This window comes from Mauremys reevesii, linkage group 13 (genome assembly GCF_016161935.1).
Source record: "Mauremys reevesii isolate NIE-2019 linkage group 13, ASM1616193v1, whole genome shotgun sequence".
Classification (NCBI taxonomy): Eukaryota; Metazoa; Chordata; order Testudines; family Geoemydidae; genus Mauremys; species Mauremys reevesii.
In genome coordinates, this window is record NC_052635.1 from 29,213,576 (window position 1) to 29,239,435 (window position 25,860).

General features: G+C 44.0%; 1 long non-coding RNA gene across 1 annotated transcript; it reads left to right on the forward strand.

Annotated features, from left to right (window-relative positions):
* The first annotated feature begins 4,380 nt into the window (after positions 1 to 4,380).
* Positions 4,381 to 25,860, forward strand: LOC120381217. Its single transcript, XR_005587982.1, has 3 exons — positions 4,381 to 4,867; positions 5,917 to 6,071; positions 25,480 to 25,860. It is a non-coding gene; the product is annotated as an uncharacterized LOC120381217 (long non-coding RNA).

Here is a 25,860-nt window from a genome sequence, read left to right on the forward strand (position 1 = left end):
CCAGACTCCAAAAGATCAGCGTTTAAATTAAAAAATAAACATACCTTAATGTTGATATTTAAAAACAAATAATGAAAACAAAAAGATTTTGTAACACATTTTGTGTTGTTACAAACGGGGCCTCAAACTATTTATTTGGATTTGATCTGCTAGAAGTTTTAGCAGACCGTCCCCTTTGATGTGAGGTGGCAATGTTACGTTTCAGTGTTTATTTTCATTGTTTTCCTGAGTGAATTTGGGCCTGTGAATGAACAAGCTAACAGAACAGATAGCTGGGTCTAAATGGGATTAATTGTTAATTGGGGCATTTTACAGATGTTAAACTTGTGTCACAGATATGAAGAAAAGTGTGGAAATAGCATGTATTAAGTGACTAATTAACCTGCTTGTCTGGAAGCTTTACAAAACCCACTCAGCCGCCCCGGGTGAAATTAGCTACACTGGCAAAAGTTCAGTTTTGCTGCTAGAACTGTGTTGGCACTAGGAGTTTGTGCTGGCACAGCTCTGCCAGCCACAAATCACACCTCATCACACCCTTGATCAACAGAGCTCTGCCCACAAAAATTTGTTGTTTAAACCTGGCCCTAGAAACTTCCGGCAGCTTTCATTTTAACCAGCTTTGTCTATGGTGTTGTTCTTTCCCTGCTATATCTAATTCTGCCCCTTATCCCTAATTATATTACAGTAAAACCTCAGAATGGAGTGAAGGTTGGTTGTCACTCTGAAATGTTCGTAACGCTGAACATAATGTTATGGTTGTTCTTTCAAACGTTTACAGTTAAACATTGATTTAATGCAGCTGTGAATGTTCGCTATGCAGAAGAAAAATGTTGCTTTTAACCATCTTAATTTAAATGAAATAAGCACAGAAAGTTTCCTTACCTTATCCAATTTTTTTTTAATGTCCCCTTTATTTTTTTAATAGTTTACCTTTAACGGGGTACTGTACTACATTCGCTTTCTTTTGTCTCTGCTGCTGCCCGATTGCGTACTTCCCGTTCCAAATGAGGTGTGTGATTGACTGGTCAGTTTGTAACTCTGGTGTTCGTAACTCTGAGGTTCTTCTGTATTAATAATGCTAACACTACTACCCAGCTCTGATACTGCACTTTTCATCCGTAAATATCAAAGTACGTTACAAAGGAAGTCACTGTCATTATCCCCATTGTACAGATGGGGAAACTGAGGTGCAGAGAGGTAAAGCAACTTGCCCAAAGTCACCCAGCAGGCCAGTAACAACAGGTATATCCAGAGGGTTGGGGGGGAGGTGTCCATCATGTATGTATGTATCTCTTGTGTGTATATACTTGTATATCCCTCTTCCTAATTGTAGTAGCATCCATGTCCTCTGTATTGTTACTTAAAAGCGTGTGTGTGTGAGAGAGAGAGAGAAAGAGAGAGAGAAAGAGATTAGCTAGACAGACGGAGAGCTAGATAGTTATTACGGAAGTGCTTGTTGCAACTCCATAGTTAAGGTTGTTTTGAGCCTGAAGCTAGGATTCAACCTCTCTTATGTGTGAATGATACACGACCTCCCCAAATGCACTTGTTCTTTGATTACAGAATGAATTTGTCTGAGAATTAGCAAGCACATTTGTTAATGAGTTTGAGATGCATGGAATTTCAGAATAAAGCCTTTAAGAAATGTCGTGTTCAGCATCACATATTTTTTGTTCCACAAAATGTTAATAATGGAATAACACAGACTCTTCTGGCGGGAGGGCTGGGGAGCCGAAGTGATTAGAAAACAAAATGAATAAAATGTTCTCATGATTTTTTGTTATTTCAATGTAAAGAGGTGGGTGGAGGGTGTTAAATTTTACATAGATGTCTGCATGCCTATGTGTGTTGTTGTGAACCCAAGCTGAGCAGTACAACATTAATGCATGAGAACCTGAGGTTATGTCTTCACTGCAAAAAAGGTATGTTTTTACACTGAGTTAGCTAATAGTGTAAAATCCTAGTGGGGACAAGGCACAGGTAACTTTTACTTCAATGAAGCTAGTCAAGGTGACCCTCAGGTGGGGGGCATGGGGTTGAGCTCAGCTAACTCCATTGAGGTAAAAACTACCTGTGCCACTGGATTTTCCCTACACCCCTCTGAACCCCGTCAGCCCCCGCAGTGGTCAGCTAGTTACCTGCAGTGCTGCCAATGTTGTTACTTTCCAACCCCCGCTGTAAATTCTAATGCCTCCTCTAATTTCAATTCCTGGGGAACACATTATCTCAATGTAAAAATGCACCTATTTTTTTCAGTGAAGACAGAGTCTGAGAGTGGAACTAACAAAAAAAAACAAAAATGAACCTGACCAGTCTAGTTTCCTCCTCCAAAAGAAATGAAATGCAGACAGTAAACAGGCTGCCTAAATGGAAAAGAGCAAATTAGATTTTAAAAATTATTTCTGACCCCTAGGACACTAAGGTGGGGTTAATGACACACAGAAGGGACTTTTTTGTGATATTTAGTCCGAATGTTTTGATTTTACAAAAAATCAAACTGAAAATATAAAAAACCAGCCAGGTGTTTTATGGTACAAGGATTAGCATCATGTTTTTCTGTTACCGGGTATCTGAGGATTGGAACAGTCACACATTGGGCAACACAAATTCACTCATCTCCGTCTTGTTGCCATTTTGATCATGAACAAACAGCTCGACGCGTTAATTAAAAAGACACCACTGCATGCCCATGTAAACTACTTCATGATGCTTCACTGATGCATAGATATGGGGGTGGCATCCAGTATTTTGGCCTTTCAGAGGTGATGTGTTGGATGCATCACCACTGAAAGGCCAAAATTCTGGGTGCCATCCCCATCGCTATGCTGCAGCAGAGCCCAGCAACAAAGGGTTAATATATGAAGAAAAAACCACAAAGACCTGCACCATGCCCCCTGTCACTCAATACATTTCATATCCCAAGCCCATTCTCCATCACCCTGTATCTTGTGCCTTCGTTTATACCAGTGCAAAGTGGGTGAACGTGCCAGTGTTCTGATTTGGCAGCATTTTACACCCACTGGCAAGGATTTTTCAGGGTGATGGAGGATCAGGTGCAAGACACAAGGCATGGGAGAGACAGCCCCTCCAGTCATACTCGGTGACAAAATGACAGCTCCAGTTTTGCACTAAGAACAAGTGACCGTCTCTCTTTTTCCACCAAGCACATCTCAGCCAGGGAACAACACAGATTGTTAGGAAGAGAATCCATGTTTCCTGTTGCAAGGGCTTCCCCTTAGAATTCCTTTTCCTCTGTATAAGCAAGGTGTCATGAAACAATAAGGATGGCGGGGGGAAGAACAGGAAAGGCCATTCTGGTAGGAATGTCCCATTTCAGTCTAGCCAGCACTGTGACAAATGCAAGGACCTAAATGCTGATTGGGTCCTGCTGACCTGAACCCTTGTCTGCAGAATATTAGGATTGGAAAAGACCTCAGGAGGTCATCTAGTCCAACCCCCTGCTCAAAGCAGAACCAATCCCCAACTACTTTTCTTTTTTGCCCCAGATCCCTAAATGCCCCCCCCCCCCAAGGATTAGGCTCACAACCTTTGGTTTAGGAGGCCAATGCTCAAACCCCACACACTCTGCAGCCAAGGCAACTAGAAGTGCCTTCAGCAATGACAATGAAAGGTCAGAGCCTAGCCCAGCACTACAACAGGAGAGAGGGGGGTCAAGGGCTTCCATTCCCCCCTCCTACCCTTACTTTCCCCTCTGCAAATGAGCCTAAATAATGGCCAGGTCACCGGGGTTCAGCAGATGAGTTCTCATCTTAGTGCTGCAAACTGGCTGCATTGAGGGGCAATGGTGTCTGGGCTCCCCATGCTGTGACCCTGGGGAAAGGTACACTTGGAGCTCTCCTTCAGACAGACAGCACTAGGACCCAGAGAGAAGCACTCACCAGACCAAAGACTATGATAAGTGGCACTCCAGGGCCCCAAAGGTCATGGGACCCAGAGCAGTGCACAGCTGCAGCCAGCTGCACTTGCACTTGGAGCAATCTCTGCGCTGGTAAATGATTGTGACCCCTGGTTGCCCCCCCAGCACAGGCAAGGGCCTGTAGAGTGCCAGGGTGGTAGCCCATACTGTGTGCATTGCCTTCAGCTGAGGTGGCAGTGCCTCTGCTAAGTGCTTCCCCTCTGATCGGCCCAGACAGGGGCTGCCCCCAGGCAACTGGAAAGCATTAGTGGCATGTGTTGGGGTGTTCACCCCATACCAGTGCTGAAGGGATTAAGGTGGGCTAGATGGGCCAATAAACTGCATAGGCTGCACCTGGGCTCAATATTGCTGAATGAAGGGTGAAGCTCACCTGAGCAGGAGGAGGTGGGGTTTCTATAAAGCTAAGAAGCCGAAATCAACAAGGGGCTGCAGTTCATGGTCTATCCCTCCCCGACAGGAGGGAGGTGTGTTGGAGATAACAGGGTTTAGTAAGGAGCCATGGGGAGCAGAAGCAGCTTGGATGGGTGGTAAACCCAGAGGATAGAAGTAGGGAGTAGACCAGAGCCCAGGGAAGTAGTAACCAGCTCTGGGAGTAAGTAGACCATAGTTATGGAGCTTAGGGTCCCTGAGCTGGAACCTGGAGCAGAGGGTGGGCCTGGCTTCCCCTACTAGCCACTGGGAAAGTGGCACAGGCTGTGGACAGAGGTTTGCCTGGAACAATAGGTGGACAGCTTGTCCTGAGAGACTTTGATGGACCCTGGAAAGGGAGGACTGTAGTGACCTGGCCCTCTGGCCCCAAAGAGGGAGCCAGGAAGTCTCTTCCCCACCCCCCCAAAAAAAAGGCTGCCCTGAGTCCTGGAGGTTGAGACTGAGCCAACAAGCTGAGCAAAGTAGGAAGGAGCATCTGACCATTGGTGAGCTAATCCCCAGGTGAGATGTAAGTAGGTGCTCCAGCAGTGAGTACTGAACCCCAGTGCATGGTGCAACAAGAATGTTCATTCCTCCCTCTCCACCATCCCCCCTGGGAAGCTGAGAACAGCTGAGTGCAGTGCATTCTAGTCCCCTTCCTCCCCCCACACAAGGGTGGGCTGAGAGAAGAAGCAAGGCCAGAAAAACTGCCACCCCCGCCCCCAAGAATGCAGGGAAGCACAAAGTCTTTGCAGCAGCAGTGCATTGCCCAGGGTGCCCCACTTCATTCTCAGGTGCAGGAGAGGCCAGCTGTTCCTTCTTTAAGGCCCTATATGCTGCCAGAGCAATGTCAAGGGGCCTTTGTGTCACTGAGAATGGGGCCCAGTGACTCTACACAGAGCTGGTACTGTAAACTTTCAGCTCCCAGAGAAGTCAATGTTGATGTAACTCTAAAACCAGGGAGATATGATTCATAGTTACGTGAAAGTGGTCGGTTCTGTATATTCAAGATTTTGTGTTTATGCTAATATTGGAGGAGGTTTTTAAGTGGTAGCTGATAAACATGACAAATCATTTTTAAATAAAAAAGGTGATTAAACAATGAATGTAAATTGCATTTGTGATTTCAAGTACATTGTATTTTAACTCCCACTAACAATTGGTAAATGCCAAAATAGAACTATCTGTATTATTAAGCCCCTTGCCCCCCAGGTATAGAAGTCAAACTATGCCTCTGAACAGGCACAAAGGTCCCTAGCAAGATGTGGGGCCTATAGAGTTGGACCCCAGTGTTGCCCTCAGGGGCTACTGTGCAACACCTATCAGAGTGAATGAGAATTGCAGGGGTTTCTTGCAAAGCAGACTTTGGCCCCTGTACATGAAGTAAATCACTTCATCACCACTGAAGTGCAGCCACCTCTGGGGTAGAACATAGCAGCTGTATAACAGCACACACTGACACTGCACAACAGATTAGGTTGGGAAGTGAAGAATGCATAGCCAGTTGAAAATGTAGGGGGAAGCTGGGGAGAGAAGACAGAATGTAATTAACCAAATTATATCCTTTGCAGAAAGAAAGTTAGCTCCCACTACTATCTTTGTCCACTGGGCAAGGATAGACACTGCACTGACACGGGGAGTGAGAGACCAGAACCAGAACTCAACCCCCAGGCCTCCTGCACTCCAGCACAGAGAGTTATTTCAGCAGGAGCTTGGTGACTTTCCGGTGGGTTTTGCGTTGTGATTCATAGTTATGTCCACTAGAGGTCTCACTTCCCAAATTCATAAAGAAGCATTTGGTCTATTGGCAATCCATCAGGCAGGTAGTTGTGTAGATCAGTTTTGTGAATATGGCAGTAGCATGTATAAGGGAGGGGAGTAGCTAAGACCTGCCGAACCACAGGCTTTGAGCCTGAGACCTGGAACATGGCTGCCTCCAAAATCTCTGGATTTTTGCTGCCACATTTAGTGGATGCTGCTAGTCCTGAAATCTTGAAAATGTCATTGAATTGAAGGGGAACAGTGGGTCAGCTCTTCAACTGGTGTAGATCAGCCTAGCTCTTCTGAAGAAATGGAGCTACATGGATGGGGGACCTGAGTCGGGAGAGTCTATTCAGGCTGCAAGAAGATAGTTGCTGAGTTCTGAAGCCCCACCATGGCCTGGATTTGCTTCACTTCGGGCATAGACTATTTTTCCTAATTTAAAAAAAAAAACAATTCTGGGGAGGTTAATCAAGAGATGCTGCTGTCAGTCATGTCCCTGGTAGGCAGAAGTAGAGTTCATCCAGGTAAAAGGATGGTTCATACACCCTGAACAGTGTTCATTGGCAGGTATTCCCACCTCCTCACTCTTTGTTCCCAGTTGATAGTGAAGAAGAGGGTGTGTGGGGGAGGACATCAAACAGTTGGTAGGTAGGCGGGCTCAATTGACACCAGCCACAGGGAGAATTTGCAGGTAGGGAGCTAATAGACATATATGTTCAGCAGCAGCAGCTTTTTCCAACACCAAGGATGGGTAGGGCGAGGTTATGAGCCGATTCCATCCGTGTCTGTTTTGAGCCACCATCTGAGCCTGTAGGTTGTTGCCTGTATGGATCTATAGACTGTTGTATCACTGTCTCCTGGGACATCCGCAGCCTCTCTGCCCATGCAGTCTTCCATAGAGAACAGTGTTAGGCAGTCAACATAAGAATGGCCATACTGGGTCAGACCAAAGGTCCATCCAGCCCAGTATCCTGTCTACTGACAGTGATCAATGCCAGGTGTCCCAGAGGGAGTGAACCTAACAGGTAATGATCAAGTGATCTCTCTCCTGTCATCCATCTTCACCCTCTCACAAACAGAGGCTAGGGACACCATTCCTTACCCAATCTGGCCAATGGCCATTAATTAACTTAACCTCCATGAATTTATCTAGTTCCCTTTTAAACCTTGTTATAGTCCTAGCCTTCACAACCTCCTCAAGCAAGGAGTTCCACAGGTTGACTGTGCGCTGTGAAGAAGAACTTCCTTTTATTTGTTTTAAACCTGCTGCCCATTAATTTCATTTGGTGGCCCCTAGTTCTTATATTATGGGAACAAGTAAATAACTTTTCCTTATTCACTTTTCCTTATTCACATCACTCATGATTTTATATACCTCTATCATATCCCCCCTTAGTCTCCTCTCTTTCTAGCCTCTTTAATCTCTCCTCACCCCTAATCATTTTAGTTGTCCTTCTCTGAACCTTTTCTAATGCCAGTGTATCTTTTTTGAGATGAGACCTCATCTGTACACAGTATTCAAGATGTGGGCATACCATAGGTTTATATAAGGGCAATAAGATATTCTCAGTCTTATTCTCTATCCCTTTTTTAATGATTCCTAACATCCTGTTTGCTTTTTTGACTGCCGCTGCACACTGCGTGGGCATCTTCAGAGAACTATCCACAATGACTCCAAAATCTCTTTCCTGATTTGTTGTAGCTAAATTAGCCCCCATCATGTTGTATGTATAGTTGGGGTTATTTTTTCCAGTGTGCATTACTTTACATTTATCCATATTAAATTTCATTTGCCATTTTGTTGCCCAATCACTTAGTTTTGTGAGATCTTTTTAAAGTTCTTCACAGTTTGCTTTGGTCTTAATTATGTTGAGCAGTTTAGTATCATCTACAAACTTTGCCACCTCACTGTTTACCCCTTTCTCCAGATCATTTATGAATAAGTTGAATAGGATTGGTCCCAGGACTGACCCTTGGGGAACACCCCTAGCCCTCTCCATTCTGAAAATTTACCATTTATTCCTACCCTTTGTTCCCTGTCTTTTAACCAGTTCTCAATCCATGAAAGGACCTTCCCTCTTATCCCATGACAACTTAATTTACGTAAGAGCCTTTGGTGAGGGACCTTGTTAAAGGCTTTTTAGAAATCTAAGAACACCATGTCCACTCGATTCCCCCTTGTCCACATGTTTGTTGGCCCATTCAAAGAACTCTAATAGATTAGTAAGACATGATTTCCTGTTACAAAAACCATGTTGACTTTTGCCCAACAATTTGTTCTTCTATGTGTCTGACAATTTTATTCATTATTATTGTTTCAACTAATTTGCCCGGTACTGACGTTAGACTTACTGGTCTGTAATTGCTGGGCTCACCTCTAGAGCCCTTTTTAAATATTGGCGTTACATTAGCTAACTTCCAGTCATTGGGTTCAGAAGTGGATTTAAAGGACAGGTTACAAACCATAGTTAATAGTTCTGCAATTTCACATTTGAGTTCTTTCAGAACTCTTGGGTGAATGCCATCTGATCCTGGTGACTTGTAACTCTTAAGTTTATCAATTAATTCCAAAACCTCCTCTAATGACACTTCAATCTGTGAAAATTCCTCAGATTTGTCACCTACAAAGGACAGCTCAGGTTTGGAAATCTGCCTAACATCCTCAGCCGTGAAGACGGAAGCAAAGAATTCACTTAGTTTCTCCACAATTACTTTATTGTCTTAAGTGCTCCTTTTGTATCTCGATCGTCCAGGGGCCCCACTGGTTGTTTAGCAGGCTTCCTGCTTCTGATGTACTTAAACATTTTATTACCTTTTGAGTTTTTGGCTAGCTGTTCTTCAAACTCCTTTTTGGCTTTTCTTATTACATTTTTACACTTAATTTGGCAGTGTTTATGCTCCTTTCTATTTACCTCACTAGGATTTGACTTCCACTTTTTAAAAGATGCCTTTTTATCTCACTGCTTCTTTTACATGGTTGTTAAACCATAGTGTCTCTAAGTTCCTTTACTGTGTTTTTTAATTTGGGGTATACATTTAAGTTGGGCCTCTATTATGGTGTCTTTGAAAAGTGTCCATGCAGCTTGCAGGGATTTCACTCTAATTTAATTTCTATTTAACTAACCTCCTCATTTTTGCATAGTTCCCCTTTCTGAAATTAAATGCTACAGTGTTGGGCTGTTGAGGTGTTCTTTCCACCACAGGAATGTTAAATGTTGGTCACTATTTCCAAATGGTCCTGTTATAATTACTTCTTGGACCAGATTCTGTGCTCCACTCAGGACTAAATGGAGACTTGCCTCTCCCCTTGTGGGTTCCTGTACCAGCTGCTCCATGAAGCAGTCATTTATAGTATCGAAAAATTTTGTCTCTGCATTTCGTTCTGAGGTGACTTGTACCCAGTCAATATGAGGATAATTGAAATCCCCCTCTATTATTGAGTTCTTTATTTTGATAGCCTCTCTAATCTCCCTTAGCATTTCATCATCACTATCACTGTCCTGGTCAGGTGGTCGATAAAATATCCCTACTGTTGTATTCTTAGAGCATGGAATTACTACCCATAGAGATTCTATGGAACATGTGGATTCATTTAAAATTTTTACTTCATTTGATTCTACATATTCTTTCACATGTAGTGCCACTCCCCCACCCCTGCACAACCTGTTCTGTCCTTCCAATATATTTTGCACCTTGGAATGATTGTGTCCCATTGATTGTCCCCACTCCCTCAGGTTTCTGTGATGCCTATTATATCTATATTCTCCTTTATCACAAGGCACTCTAGTTCACCCATCTTCTTATTTAGACTTCTAGCATTTGTGTACAAGCACTTTAAAAACTTGTCACTGTTTATTTCTGTCCTTTTCTGATGTGTCAGATTCTTTTTTATGTGACTGTTTCTCATCTGATCTGGCCCATACTTTATCCTCTTCCATCCTCTCCTCCTGACTAAAACCTAGAGAATCTCTATCAATAAACTCTCCTCTAAGAGAAGTATCTGTCTGATCCACATGCTCCTCTGCAGCAATCGGTTTTCCCCCATCTCTTAGTTTAAAAACTGCTCTGCAACCTTTTTAATGTTAAGTGCCAGCAGTCTGGATCCACTTTGGTTTAGGTGGAGCCCATCCCAAAAGTTTCCCCAGTTCCTAATGAATCTAAACCCTTCCCCTCTACACCATCATCTCATCCATGGATGGAGACTCTGAAGCTCTGCCTGCCTATCTGGCCCTGCACGTGGAACTGGAAGCATTTCGGAGAATGCTACCATAGAAGTCCTGGATTTCAGCCACTTTCCTAGCAGCAGCAGTATGGTCCTTCTAGCAACATAGCCAAACTATTGTACTTGGCACCTGTTGATTGTAGTCATGCCCTGCACTTTGTCTTCTACAAATGTCATCCTTTCTTAATCTGTTTAGCCTCGTCACGCCTAGGATACAAATGCAGGCACCTCCGTTCAAACGTTTGTGGCTTTTGTATAGAATCTGATAACTGTCACTAACACGGCTTGACTGTTTCAAACACTTCTGTTCAGTCCCGTGAACGTTCTGCTGGCAGTAGCTCTCTGCTGGTTGATGCCACATTCATAGCAGTTGTCATATGATGGAGCCCAAGCAGCAGAAACTGACTACTGGTTCAAGGTCTACACCATTAGTTATTGGTTTAGCCTGTTTCTTGATGATGTTGTTAGTCTGGGCTTTTGTTCATTCATTTTCTGTCTGTTCTGCTCAGAGTTGTTGCTGCTGCTTAGTTTCACTCCCTCCATAGGCTATCACTATCAATCACCTTGACTTGGCAGATGATGTCATAATTTGTCCCAATATCCTGCAGCCTCCACCGGTGTTACTAAGGGAGTTGAACAAGATGTTCCTAAATATAGAGTAAGACGTATTGGATTGAGTACGCATCCTTGTTTGACTCCAGTTTTCACTTCAAACTTCTGTCAGCTCACCACTGACTCATACCGCACACCAAGCTATGCTATACACGCTCTGCAGTATTTGAATCAACTTGCTATAAAACTGTACCACTTGAGTATCTTCCACAAAGCCCCTCTGTTAATGGAGCCAAATGCTGTCTTAAAGTCAACACATGGCAAAACTGGGATTCATTGAACTCTCTCTCTCTCTCTCTCTCTTCAGGATTTGATGAAAAACAAATATCTGATCTATGGTAGAATGTCCAGGTCTAAAGCCAGCTTGTGACTCAGAAAGGATTCCTCTGCTCTTCTTTTAATTTTGGCCAAGAATCACTCTCCAGAATAGTTTGCTAGGAATGCTTATCAGATATTCCTCTGGTGTTGTCACAATCTGTCAGGTCACCTTGCTTGAAGAGTGTACAATGATTGAGTGTTGCCAGACTTCAAGAACTTAACCCTTTGTCCAAATGAGGTGTAATAGTTTGCAAAGGAGCATGAGCATGCCTTTTCCACCATATTGAACACTTCAGGTGGCATATCATCTGGGCCAGATGCCTTGTTTTCAGGAACTTGATTGTGGCTTCAATTTCTGCTGCCAATATGTCGTCGTTGTCTTCTTCTTTGTTGCCTTTGCAGTTAATAGCCTAAAACACAGCTGGGTCAACTTGACTATTCACATTCAATAGCTGATAACATTTTTTCCAGATTTCAATCTTTATCTACTATGTAGTTCCCCGAGCATTGTGTAGCTGACTTGTTATAGGTGTTAAGATCTGTAATAGCAATCCGACTTTCTGGAAGAACTCACTTTTTTGAAAGTGATGTTCAAGTTCTTCACCTTCTTCTTCACCTAAAGTCTTTTAGCCCTTTTGACCATTAAGTTTAGTTCCATGATGAGCTGACTGCCCTGAGTGGGGGAAAAACAATGGTCAGCTTTCAGGGATGCTAGTTACACTTCTTGTGCACGCACATGTGTGTACATATCCAATATGCACACGCAAGAAGTGTAGTTAGCATCACTCATCCTTGTTCTGGTGCTTTAGCCCAGGGGTGAAGTGAAAAATTTGATTTCAGCCCTGTGTGATGTCCCAGGTCTTAAACCCAGACAGCTGCCACATCCTTGCCTCCACCCAATGGCTACTGAAACTTAGTGGGCTGAGAAGCTACTTGTGCTATAGTCCCAGACAAGGCACCACTCGTGGCAGCTCTGATTGGAGGATCTCCCACTTCCACCAATTGATCCCGTTACACTATCTAAGCCAGGAGGAGGAACAGGAAGTTTGTCTGAGCGACAAGGTGCTTTCCTCTTGTGGCTGCATTGGATTCTGCTTGTGGCTGCCTTGTTCCTGGCTCCTGCTCTGCTCCTGGCTTACCCTGGCCTTCACTTCTGTTCCCACTGTGCTCCTACTCCGTGCTTGATCCCTGCCTCTCCTGTCCTTATACCTCACCTCCAATCCTCAGTGACTAGTCTTGCCTCTGACCCTGGCATCTGACTTCTGACCCTTGGCTCTGGCATTTGGCATCTGACCTCGGGTCTGACCCTCTGCTTCAGTTCCTGACTTGATCCCTGGCTCTGGTAACTGGCAGTTGACTCTGGTGCTGACCCGTGGCTTCATTCCCCAGCCTGGACACCTGCTCGACCTGACTTGTGTTCTGACTACTTGGCCAGACCACCTACATCCTGGTCTAACACTCTGTTCTACTGCACAGGTGTCCATGTCGCCACTGGCACATGTTGGCCCCATTTGCCATCTTAAGAGGCTACAAACTCCCTGTTCCTCCTCAGAGGTCCCTCGAGGTCAGGGTTGAGGTACATTGGAAGGGCCGGCTGAGCACACTGTGGCTAAACACAGAATTTCAGTCCGTGGGGCCATCAATCTGGCCCCTGTTCCCAAACACACCATTCACAGGGGAGGCCTTGCTTCCCATCCCAAGTGCCCTTAGGCATGTGCTGTGGCTGCCAGCACCAGGGGAAGTTTAAATAAATCCTCTGAAAGACTGTAAGGGCATTGTTTCCAACAGGCTTCCTGAGCTGCAATGTGCAAACTGTGTATTGTGCATTCTTCCCCACCACTGCATTTGTGGCTGCAGAGAAAAATCCCCCCTTCTATTCAGGAGCCCCCTGCACCAGTCAAATAATAAATAATACACTGAAACAATACATTAATCCTTTGCCTTTCTATAAAACCCAATGGAAGCAGGGAGGCAAACCCAAGGCCGTGTCCAGGGGCGGCTCCAGGCACCAGCACGCCAAGCGCGTGCTTGGGGCGGCAAGCCATGGGGGACGCTCTGCCAATCACCGTGAGGGCAGCAGGCAGGCTGCCTTCGGCGGCTTGCCTGCGGAGGGTCCGCTGGTCCCGCGGCTTCGGCGGACCTCCCACAGGCATGCTGCCGAATCCGCAGGAGCGGGGACCTCCCACAGGCAAGCCGCTGAAGGCAGCCTGCCTGCCGTGCTTGGGGCGGCAAAATACCTAGAGCCGCCCCTGGCCGTGTCATTAATTTCTCTGGGTTGAGTTTCTTCTTTCTGTTACTGTCCTTATTTTCTTTCCCAGAGGACTGTGCCAAGCAGTATCAGCACAGGAAATGCCCAGCCTGTTTCCTGTGCACCGACCTCCTCCCACATCCACTTTCACAAACATCCCGGTGTTGAGTCCAGACTTGACGGTATGACCCGATATGCCCCCCTGACGTCTTGCTGTCTCAGGGCTAGCACATGGCTCACAAGCCATGTTTAGTAGGATCACCACCTCAAAACCTTTTTATCGCTTGGGTGTTAATCCTGCAAGCTACTGCACATGGGCAGGTCCCCATTCCCACACACAAGTCCTGCTGAGGTCTGGTGGGCCCCCCACCAAGGGAAGCAGTTTGCAGGATCGGCACCTTAGCATCTTAGGCTGAGCCTACACTGACAATTTTCAGGAAGTCTCCCACCCTTGCAGCTCCACTGATGGGTGCATGAACCAACGCAGACAGCAGGCATTTTTATCACCATGTCACAACTTCAAGGGTTTAAAACAAAAAACACGAATGAGGCCCCGAAATTCACAACATTGGCTTAACAAGCATGAAGTGTAAAGAAATAACACAGCTGGGGCCTTTTTAGTTGCCTTCTGGGGTTTGAGCCCTTGTGGGGGGAGGTCACGTTTTCCAGCTTTTCTCTGCAACCAAAAAACTTACTTTAAATTTAAAAAAGAAGAAAGCTGTGAGAGTCTCACAATTCAAGGAGCTGAGCCTTAAAGAAAAACACCAATTATCACGAGACTGGAGATAGTCATAGGAGTTGGCAACCTGCCAAGAGCCGCTCTGAGTTATGGCCCAACCCTAGAAATGTTCATGCACATGTGTAACTTTAATTATGGGACTACTCACGTGAGTCTAGCTCGACGTGTTAGTGTTTGCAGGATGGGGCCTCTAGCCCGTTCCCCTGTTGTTTGTGAAGGGAGAGCAACGTCTTTTTTTAAAATGGGAGATTGTAACAGCACAAACTGGTGGGAGGCTCAGCAACTGGGGCTAGCCTCTGAAATTACCTCTCACTTAACTTTTTGTTCGTTGACTAGATTGCACATTGAACTGAGTGGCCCTTTAAATTTTATACAGGCCCAGAGTGAAGGCTACCAGGAGTAGAAACCCAGTCTCACGAGTCCCAGGCCAGTGCTCTGTCCACTAGGCCACAGTGACATGAATGGCTTTCTGTCCCACTATCCCTCCACTAGTTAGTTTGTTTTTTTTTTCTTTCCTGAGTTATCTTAATAATCCTCCACCCGTATGACAAGCAGTTCACATTATGGACTCACCTATGATAACAGGCTGCCCTGTCAGCACAGAGGATGGGTCATTTCTCTATTGCCCATCTCCCCCTTCAGCTTCTTGCTGGTGAGTTGGCTGCATAAGAGGCATCTGGAATTAGCAGGGAGATGAGGGGCAGTAGGAGATGGGGCGCAGCATTGATCTCCATAAAGGAGGCAGTGAGCTGGGGGAGGCTGGGCTTGCAGCCTGTAGCTGTAATCGCAAGCGGGTAGGTTCTCGAGGTGGAGAAATGGACAGAGGTTTCCGACTCCAAGGTTTAGATTATTAAAACATGAACTCGACAGCCGTGCTTCTCAAAGCCAGTCCGCCGTTTGTGCAGGGAAAGGCCCGGGCGGGCTGGGCCAGTTTGTTTACCTGCTGCATCCGCAGGTTCGGCTGATCACGGCTCCCACTGGCTGCGGTTCACCGTCCTAGGCCAATGGGGGCTGCAGGAAGGGCGACCAGCACATTCCTCAGCCCATGCTGCTTGCCGCAGCCCCCATTGGCCTAGGGCGGCGAACCGCGGATGCGGCAGGTAAACAAACCGGCCTGGCCCGCCAGGGGCTTTCCTGCACAAGCGGCGGCCCGACTTTGAGACGCACTGCTCTACAGGGTGGGAAGAGGGCACCGGGGATACATATTTAATAAGGGGAACTCTTCTTTCCCTTCTGTTCTCCTTCCGCCCACATGTGTACTCAATGCAGTGCTTCATTGTAACAAAGTAACCAATGTTCCCCTTCTTCCATCCTAACTCCCCCTCAATTCCAGCCCTCAGCCAACAGCAGTTTTATGAATGAACTCTGCCCCCGCTTTGCACTGTGACAAAGGTCCCCATGGTTCCCAGGTATCTGCTGTTGCTAATTCTTGGGACTCAGAAGTAGCAGGATCCTTTTATTCTTAAACTGCAGCTAATGGGCTTGTAGGGTCAGAATCTGTGCTGTAGCTCAGAAGATTCGTAATTCATAGATTCCAAGGCTGGAAGTGACCATTAGGATCATCCAGACTGACCTTCTATATCCCACATCATAGAACTTCCCCACAATAATTCCTAGAGCAGATCTCTTTGTAAATCAAGGTCGGGAGTTTTTCTAATTGTCATTGATGGAGAATTCACCACAACCCTTGGTAAGTTGTCCCACTGGTTAATTACCCTCACTGTTAAAAATTGACTGTTTCCAGTCTGAACTTGTCTAGCTTCAACCTCAAGCCCCTGAATTGTGTTATACCTTTTTCTGCTAGATTGAAGAACCCATTATTAAATACTTGCTCCTCAGGTAGATACTTACAGACTGCAGTCAAGTCACCCCTTAATCTTCTCTTTGTTAAGCTAACTAGATTGAGCTCCTTGAGTCTCTCACTGGAAAGCATGTTTTCTAATCATTCTCATAGCTCTTCCCTGAACCCTCTCCAATTTATCAACATCTTTCTTGAATTGTGGGCACCAGAACTGGACATTGGATTTCAGCAGCAGTCACACCAGTGCCAAATATGGAGGCAAAATAATGTCTCTACTAAACCCTGGATTAGGGTGATTTATGTGTAGATTGTGGGAGGCTTGAGCATGAGTTTGAACCCTGGTTTATCTTGCAATGTGGACATACCCTTAGAGCCTATACAGTGGTGGCTGCCTTAAAAGCTTGTCTATATTAGAAAAGCTGCACCGGTAAACAATCCATTTAAAATTGATGTAGGTACACTGGTATGAACACCTACTGTAGACCCATTTACACAGATTGATTGAAATCCCATTTAGATGGGGTCCACTTAATCTACCAACACAAGATAAATCTTGACTATCTGGGGGTTTAAATAGATCTAGTTACAATGGTGGAAATTGTCTAATATAGACAAACCCTGAATCATAGGCCTGCACTCTGGCCACACCCATTTCTTCCCATGATATCACCCTCTTACATCCCTCTCTACCACGGACTGCAGAGGAGGCGGCACAGGGTTCAGCCAGCCTATTTGGAGATGACCCTTACATAAAGGTATATCTTAGGGAGCATTTATACCCCTTCTACTCCACTAAAGAGCTATGAAGGGGCTGTAGTAGGGGACAGAATCAGGCCTTCCATGTCTGCCTCTCCCTCACCCCCTTTCACTAAATCATGGGATGCATCCACTGTAACATTCTAAAATAGCTGGTGTTTCTTGGCTGGGTTTCTAGATCACCTTCTTAGTAGAGCTGATTAGGAATTTGTCATTGAACATGGAGTGGTGGTCTTTTCCCCACAGAAAAATGCCAATTTGTTGAAACTGAAACTGTTCATGCAACAGAATCAGTTTTGACAAATCTCCCAACTCAAAAAAAAAATGGAAACAAAGTTTTGAAACCACTGAAACATCCTCTTTCCATATTTTCAAGTGGAAACGTTTTTGGTTTTTCACATTAAAATGACTTTGTTTTGAAATTTTAGTACATTTAGACTAAATTTAAAACACAAAGCAAACACAGTTGAGAATGAAATGTTTCAAAAAATATTGAAACAAAATGTTTTGATCTCAACAGTCTTTTGGGTTTTTTTTATTTTTGGGGGGGTTGGAGATTTTTGGTTGATGAAAAAAATTAATTTCAAATTTTCATCACAATTAAGGATAGGAATTTTTTTTCAATATCTTAAAATTTGCCACAGAGTGGGAAAACTGTTACCTCCCCCAGTCTCTTTATAGCACACCCTTGCTAGCACGTACTGGTTAAAGTTGCTAAATGGCTTCAAGTCTAATAACTAGGTGAGCACAAACCATAGAAGTCACATCCAGATTTCAAACACCCAAAAGTTCAGGGGTTTTTGGACTTGGGGTTTTGGCTCAGTCCATTAAAGCGGTGATGATGCAGATGAGGGTTTGGATTTCAAACATCCCAGATGTAGGATTTCAAAACTGAGTCTTAGGTTATAACCAGTCCTTAATTATTAACTGCCTGTTTTCACCTGCCCATCACTTTCTGATGAATTCTCCTTTGGGGTGGAAATCTTCCTGGCTTAGTCTGTAATGATAGGGTGATTTTTTTTCCGGAAAGTTTCAAGGAAAAACCTCTCCGTCATTTTTGCTATGTGCATAGAAGAAAAAAAAAATTCCCACTGGAAACTTATTGCCCAACCTCCCCAGGCCTGAAAGGTTCCAGTAACAATAATCATCACAACGTTATTATTTTAAAAGTGCCTATCAAAGCATGTGAGGTGCACCACACAACACAATATTTAGAAACTAATAAAAATAAGTCATCCACATCATTAACACTTATACAGCCTTTGTTACTCTCAAAGCTCTGTGCACACATTAACACCACCTCTCTGAAACAGGTCAGTAATAATTAGTATCAAATAATACAAGCACTGTATTGTATTAGGTTCTAGATAAATATCTAGAATGAAATCCTGGCTCCATTTAAGCCAATGGCAAAACTCTTCTTAATTTCAAGGGAGTCATGATTTCACCCTTAGCCCTTATAGATATTGTTGTTCCTCTTTTCCAAGCTGACCATTTTAATCCAGTTTGCAGGCAGAACATTTTCTAGTGTTACTCTGTTCTGATCTCTGGCTCATTAAGAGGAGCCTGCTGGATGTCAAAGCTCGGTGGAGTCAGTGGGAGGCTTTCCACTTACTTCAACTGGATCAGGCCCTATATTGGTAGTATGCCGGAAGGCTACAGCTCATCTGTATCTATCATTGTCCTAAATGTGCTGATCAAAAATGAACACGCATGACCATGATGCCTTGTTTGCTCTGTGATACATGAATAGAAATTGCTCTGTTTTAGAGTTCAACTGCAATAAAAAGCCACCAATGATCAGTTTCATCCTTATCCCTCAATGAAAAGGAGGGCACGTATGGGGCTTGTTTTAAGGATCCACTGGCCACAGATGAGGCACTTTGCATGCTCCCAAGGTAAGGCATTTAACTTGGAAAAGAAAAAGCCTTTTCCTGTTTCCATTGTGGTTTTGCTAATGTTTCCAGCTGGAGGGGGATTGAGTTTGTAGTTTGCAACTTCCCTTAGTGTTTGGGGGGAGATGACATTTGTCCCACATCCCCACCCCAAGTGTAGTCGTGAAGTGACTTAAATATTTTCCTTCTAAAATCTTCCCTACTATGGGAGTTGCCTGGACTGATGTCTGGAAGGATAGTTCCTTTTTAGTAACAGGGCATTAGGAGGTACTACTGCTGAGGCAGCTGTGCTAAGGATTGAGGCAGGCATGTGGGCTTTTGAAAGCCAGTTTCATCTCCTTTGTTCTTCTCTCTGAGTCATATTTGGTTTGCACCATGGCATGCTTGAATTGCTTTCATGGAAGCAAACCAGCCATGTAAGCTGTGCAGAAAGAGGCCTCCACTGGCAGATCTTGAGCCTTGTGCCTTGGCTGATTATGCCCCACTCCTTTTTTATTTATTTAATACCTGTAACCCTGCTTATTTATTTATTACTGAATGTCCATGTGATGAATCCAGATGTGAGCCTTGGAATTTTGGCTGCTTTCTGAATCACAGGTTGCTGCTATGCTTTCCTGTTATGTTAGATGGGGGAAAATACACCCACAAAGAGATACTCTTTGCTTTTAAAGCAGAGGCCTGAATCCCGCAGGAAGAACCATGCATGTAGTCCCCCTACATCTGGGTGGAGCCCATTAAAGTCACTGATTCTCCAACTGGGCATAGGGGGTCTAGCTGCGCAGAGTGTGCTGCAGGGTTGAGACAGTGTGTATATAAAAAATGTCCTCATCAAGGTTATGTATAACAACTTGGATTAATTTAAGTATTTCTGCATAGCTACTACTTACACATTTATTCGGTGCTTGTCACTGTATCTGAACTCCTTGGGGCTGGGACTCTTTTTTCATTGTGTTTGTACAGCTCCTTGCCCCATAGGGCCCTGGCCCAGGACTGGGGCTCATAGGACCCACTGCAATACAAATAGCAAGTAGTAATTGTACATATGGAATTTCCTTTGTCGCTATTTATGCCATATCATTGTTGCCGACTCTCTCAGTTGTATCATAGGTCTTGTGAGAAAGTTGCACCAGCTTAAGTAAAGGTGGGGTTTTGAAACTGACTTAGTTAAACTGCTAAAACCTTCTTTGGACACTGTTAATTCAGTTTAAGCCAGGCATGTTTCAGTTTATCTTAAGTCAGTCTAGGAATTCACTGAAACTAAACTGTAATAAGAGTGTCTACACAGGCACTGGTTTAACCAAAGTAATTTATACAACGGAAGAAGTAGCCATGTAAACGGTATTTTATAGCCGCTTTGTTTGCCTGCTCTAGGTGGCTGCAGCAGTTGCTGGCTACCAATGGCTGCAACGAGGCCAAATCCCCAATGTAAAGAAGGCCTATCTCCCAATCCGATGCTTTAACCACAGAACAGCTTTTCCTCTGCCAGCCCTGTGAAGCCTCCCACACTGGGCAAGCGATACCTGCAATTTGATAGGCTGGTTTACCCACTGGTTTTCCTGAACTCAACTGTGACCACGAGCCTCCTTCCAAAATAGCTACAGGCTGACGATTATATTTTGACATTGTGATGTGACATCTTGATGTTAGCACGCCATGCTGCCAGTGCTGTGCCGGCCTTGGGAGGGCGAGTTCAGACTCATGCCCAAGATCTATTTCAGCTTGATGGTTTTGAAATATGCTAAGGTTGGTCAGTAGGTCAATCCAGACAATAGGGAGGGAGCTAGTCTGTAGGGAACAGTCCTTCACTGACCAGGGTTCTTGTGTGGATGGATACATTAACTGAATAAAGTGGCATTCATACTTCAAAGGGATACAGGGCCCCATCTCTGCAGCCTGTAATCATGGAGTGCCTCTTGCCCCATTTAATAGTTCTGTTGGCTTCAGTGGGATTACACAGTAAGTAAAGACTATTCTGAGGACTAAGGGGTTCAGAGGAAGAATGGTCCAGTGGTCAGGGCCCTGGCTGCAGGAGACCTGTGTTCAGTGTTCTTGCTTTGCCAGAGACTTCCAGTTGGGCAAGTAACTTAGGCCTTGTCTACACTTAAGTTTTTACACTTTAACTATGCTGGCCTAGGAAAAGCAGCTAAATAAATAAAATCCTAGTGTAGACACAGTTAGACTGGTATATTGATATAAGCAGTTTTATAACTTCTGGTTCAGGGAAGCAAATTAAGACATCAGCATAAGCACTCTTATACTGGCATAACTGTGTCTACATTAGGACAAACACATGCATGCAACAGACATAGCTCAGCCTGTAAAACTAACAAGTGTAGACCAGGCTCGAGCCTCTATGCCACAATTCCTCCTCTACCTCACAGGGTGGTTGTGAGTATAAAGACATGAAAAGCTTTTGAGGTGCTCAGCTACTAGGTGATGGGGGCCATGCAAGAGCCAGAGAGGGAGGATCAGATCCATTCTCAGGTTTAAAACCCTGGGCCTGATTCCTCACTTCATGTTTACACTGTCCCTCTGCTGACTCAACAAGACAGCAGTGCCTCATCCAAGGGGCTAACTTTGAAAAGAAATAGCTGGAAATTCTATTTTTAAATGAAATCAGAAATCCTGGTGAATTCAAAAAAATCTGCAGGAAAGCCTAAAATCTTCAGATTGCCTGAATTTTTACTCTCCAGGCTCCTAAGTATTTGGGTCATTTGGTTCTGTGGAGGTATATGATAAAGATCTACTACTACTGCCCCAGTTTGAAAGTTTATCAGTTTAGGGAGTTGTGCTGATGCAGCTTCACCAGTAGCTAAAATCCAAGGATAGACCAAGGTTCTATTTTCAACTCTGACTTGCTATGTGACTTTGACCAAGTTATTTTAAAGGCACATTTTAGAAAGTGCTCTTTTATTTTGGGTGCCTTTTTTCATGGAAGGGACTGGTGCTTACTCTTGAAAACTTCAGCCTTAATCTCTCTGTGACTCCATTATCCTACCTGCAAAATGGGGATACTATTTCCCCCCTTGTGTGGAAAATGCTGTCGAAGGGCAAAATATTACCGTATTGTACTTGGAAGGGACACTGTCCTTAAATAGAGGTACCAAATTTTTTAGGTTTAGGGATTCGTTTTTTAAAAAACAATATAAAGCCCAATATAAAAAGATTGTTTAGACAAACATTTCCCTGCAGTGTTGTGAATGCACCACCAGCAGGGTGTTACTGCATGAGAAATAGAAAGTGAAATTGACAGAGGGAAAAAAAAAAGAAGTGAAACTGACTAACCAAATTTGGACAGTAAAGTAGGGGAACCATTCTAGGGACACTGATTAGATGAAATGGTTTCTTGTCTCAGTCGTACTTGCAACGCTTTACCATTGTAACGGAGCCATCTTGTTGCACCACATACCATGCAACGGTGGCTTTTTCAGTGCATTCTGGGACCCCTAAAATGCCTACCTCATAATGCCTGGTACTGCTGCTGATAGCAGGACCTATGGTGTAGTTTCCAAATATAAGGCACTGCACTATGAGATGGAGCTAGGAGGACTGGCTGCATCAATGCACCGCTTGTGGCTTCCTGAACTCACATTAAGGAGAATCGTCTTATCTGTTAGCAGTACAGAGCTTGTGACACAGAAGAATTCTGATTTTATCTAGTAGAAGGCAGTGTTAACACTTACACTATCCAGGTCATTCCAATGCATAATACCTTTTAAGTAATTCATGACAAGTACCTGAAGATATAATTTTGCCCTCATAATCTGATTTTAAAAAATTTTGGTTTCACTCCTCTTCTGTTACGTACCATCCTTTTTTCCATCTGACTTTTGACTCCAATAATAATAATGGCAAACTATGACAGCAAATGCAAGCATTCATGTAATAAAGCAAGCCCCTATCAGCTATTATTCCCTAACTAGTAATTACCCATGATTATGCCAAACCTCTCCCTTCCCAGGTGCAACTCAGTAATTAAAGCTGGCCTTTGAAAGTTACCTCACACAATGACACCTGCTAGTTCTGCTTCTATTTGCTCCTGCACACTACATATAAAACTGAATTATTGCTGTGGTTTATCAAGGTGGAAAACAAGGAGCTTTTGAAAGCACTGTGCTCATTTAGTTTCAGAACATAATCGGTATGAATGTTTCGAAGCAGGTTATTCTAATAAAGAATGAGGGCAGTTATATATTTGATTCCTCATGTTTTGTGGAACTCTTTTGTTTGAGTGACAATTTACAAGACTACACTGATACAGAATCCAGCACACCATGTAGATGTCTCAGGATACTTAATGACATTATTTAAATGGATGCTGGGAATAGATACATGCAGATTTGACAAACCCAAGCATTCAAAAATCATGGGTCAGTGTGCGTCCCATCCCCCACTCAGTCATGAGATTTTATTTTTAAACAAGAAACTTTGGGTTTTCTCTTTGGCATCTGATTTTTGTGCTTTCTAAGGTGCATTTACTTCACATTTACAAGCTTTTCTCTACAACCATGAGGGCTAGAAACTTACTTTTTCTTTTAAAGCAAAGCTGAGATTCTCATGCAATCTTTTGATTCCAGTAGCTTGGGCTTTAAGAAAATACACCAAAAGTTGTGAGACTTGTGATAAAATCATGAGAGGTGGCAACTGGGTACATATGCACTGTCACCCACACTTTTTTGCACTATCAAACAAGGTCAAAGATCTGGATATTTGGTTTTTTAATCTAGAGTGAATAGAAACATTACAATATAAAATCAGTGAAACCTGGACGCAGCATATAACAAAGTGAATTTAATATAAATAATATCAAGCACAGGTGATACTGTAATGATAGTGCAGTACTGGACTAAAGGCAGGAGATAAAGGGCTGCATAATTCTAGAGGTTCAGATCTATAACTTAGGTTTAACATGCTGCATGAGATATGGGGCCTTGTTTAAATTTTGACCATCTTGTCCTTACAGCTGAAACATTACAATCTGCCACGGATCCTGCCTACTTCATTCACTCCCTGTGTTGGTGTAAGCCACTTTAAATAGTAAACTACAATAAAATTGTAACACTTACATGCACCCATTCCCATCTAAATCCCTAGGCAGGGGAAGGAGGTGACCGGCTGCTACATTTGCAGGCTCTGTCAAATGGAAACACAGGGTCTTCTCCATTGAACAGGCAGCATGTAGGCATTCCTTATTTTCGCCCCCTTGACCCTTATTATGACTTCATCCAGCTGGTATCCCAAGGTCCCCTTGGGGAGGGTGCTGCTCGTTGCTAGTAGCTCAGAGCCACCAGCCTAACACTCTTCACACTTACCAACTGCATTGCCCTAGTGCAGGGTCCTGCACTGCCCCCTTTTGAAGGGTAGCAGAGCTTCCCGTGCCATGTGTGCTGCTGGGAACCCACAAGAGGAAATCTGATGGTGTTACCCAGAATTCCTCTTGGGGCAGCCTGCTGCAGTATGTCCCGTCTATACTCATCCTGCCTGGGCTGTGTTATAAAGCTGCAGTCTGGCCTTGTGGCTATTGCTATCGTTTTACATTTGACAAATCCTGCCTGTCTCTCTGCAGCTGGGGAGGCTGCTGATGGCAGAAATTCAGCTGCACAGAAGAGGCTGATTTGGAGGAGCTATTTCTCCTGCAGAGGAGGGCACAGCAGAAGTAGCACAGCTACTGCAGAAGCCCTGAGACCACAGTGCAGCCACAAGGGAATTTCTTGCAGCCCTTGCAGAGCTCCTCAGAGCACAGCCGTTATTTGGACTGGTCCTGACTGCAGGATTTGACCCTTAGTCATTAGAATCTGGTTTGGGTTTTTTAGCCAGGACACTGAGGTGCCACCTCCCTCTTTCAGATGTGCCATGAGATCTTTGTCATAAACCTCCACAGAACCAAATGACCCAAATACATAGGAGCCTGGAGAGTAGAAATTCAGGCAATCTGAAGATTTTAGGGTTTCCTGCAGATTTTTTTTGAATTCACCAGGATTTCTGATTTCATTTAAAAATAGAGTTTCCAGCTATTTTTTTTCCAAGTTAGCCCCTGGGATGAGGTACTGTTGTCTTATTGAGTCAGCAAAGGGACAGATTGAAAAATTAGAGGTGTGGACTTCCCCATTTATCTTGAGCTATCAAAGCCCCGTACGTGGTCAGAATCGCACTTTATCGTTAACCACTTCTCTGCTGGTCAGTGTAATTGAAATGGCCGATTAAACTGGACATTTCTTATACTGACATTCTGTTCATTTGAATGGATGTTCCACAGCAATAACAATGCAAGTCCTGAACAATAGTCAAATAGTCTCCTGCTTACTAGGGTAATGGACATGTTTATAAATGGACATGTGCTTATCAATTAGGTAAAAAATAACTAAAAACATCTTGACTCTCTTGGTGCAGTTTGTAGGATGTTGCAAGATCCTGTGGGATTTTGTGAGTTTTCTATAAAACTTGTTCCAGCAGAAGTAGCTGCAAAGGCATTTCAGTTTAGTATGCTTATAAATATCTTTTGAATGACTCTCCTTTTGTCTTATGTTATCTGGTAATTGGTGGGGGCTCCTGTCATCCAGAAATGGGAGGATGAAACTGATGCACTAAGGTGCACTCTGAGCCAGTTTACAACAGTGGGTAAGGATCATAATATACCTGATTCAAAGCAGGGTAGGCACTGCATGTGTTGGAGTCTATATGGCAGGTTACAAAACATAAGAACATGGCTAAGCACGACAAAACAATCATGGAAAATAAATCTTCATGAATCTTAGAAACTTTCTGCTGTCTCCCTGCAGATGCTAACTCCCACCAGAGACGTGGTTCAATAAACACAATCCAATCTCCAGTGTGGATGGAGTTTAATATCAAGCTTCAATGGTCTCTGCCCATGAGTAATCTTTTATTCCAATCCTGTCTCTCCAAGGATTAAGGATCCAATTGGAAAAAGGGCAGTGGTACTCTTCCATGAAACAGGGTCCACCCACTGGAGATACCAAGATGATGTGTCACTCACAGTAGATTATCCAGATATTCAAGATATGATCTCTGCTGAGTTCCTTGGGCTTAGTTTCTCCATAGCCGGCTCAGATGTCCTGCTGGGCTCTGCAAGGCCCCTTGTGTTTCCCTCCTTTTTGAGAAGGGAATCATAAGAGTGGTACTATCATCCAAGCACCAGC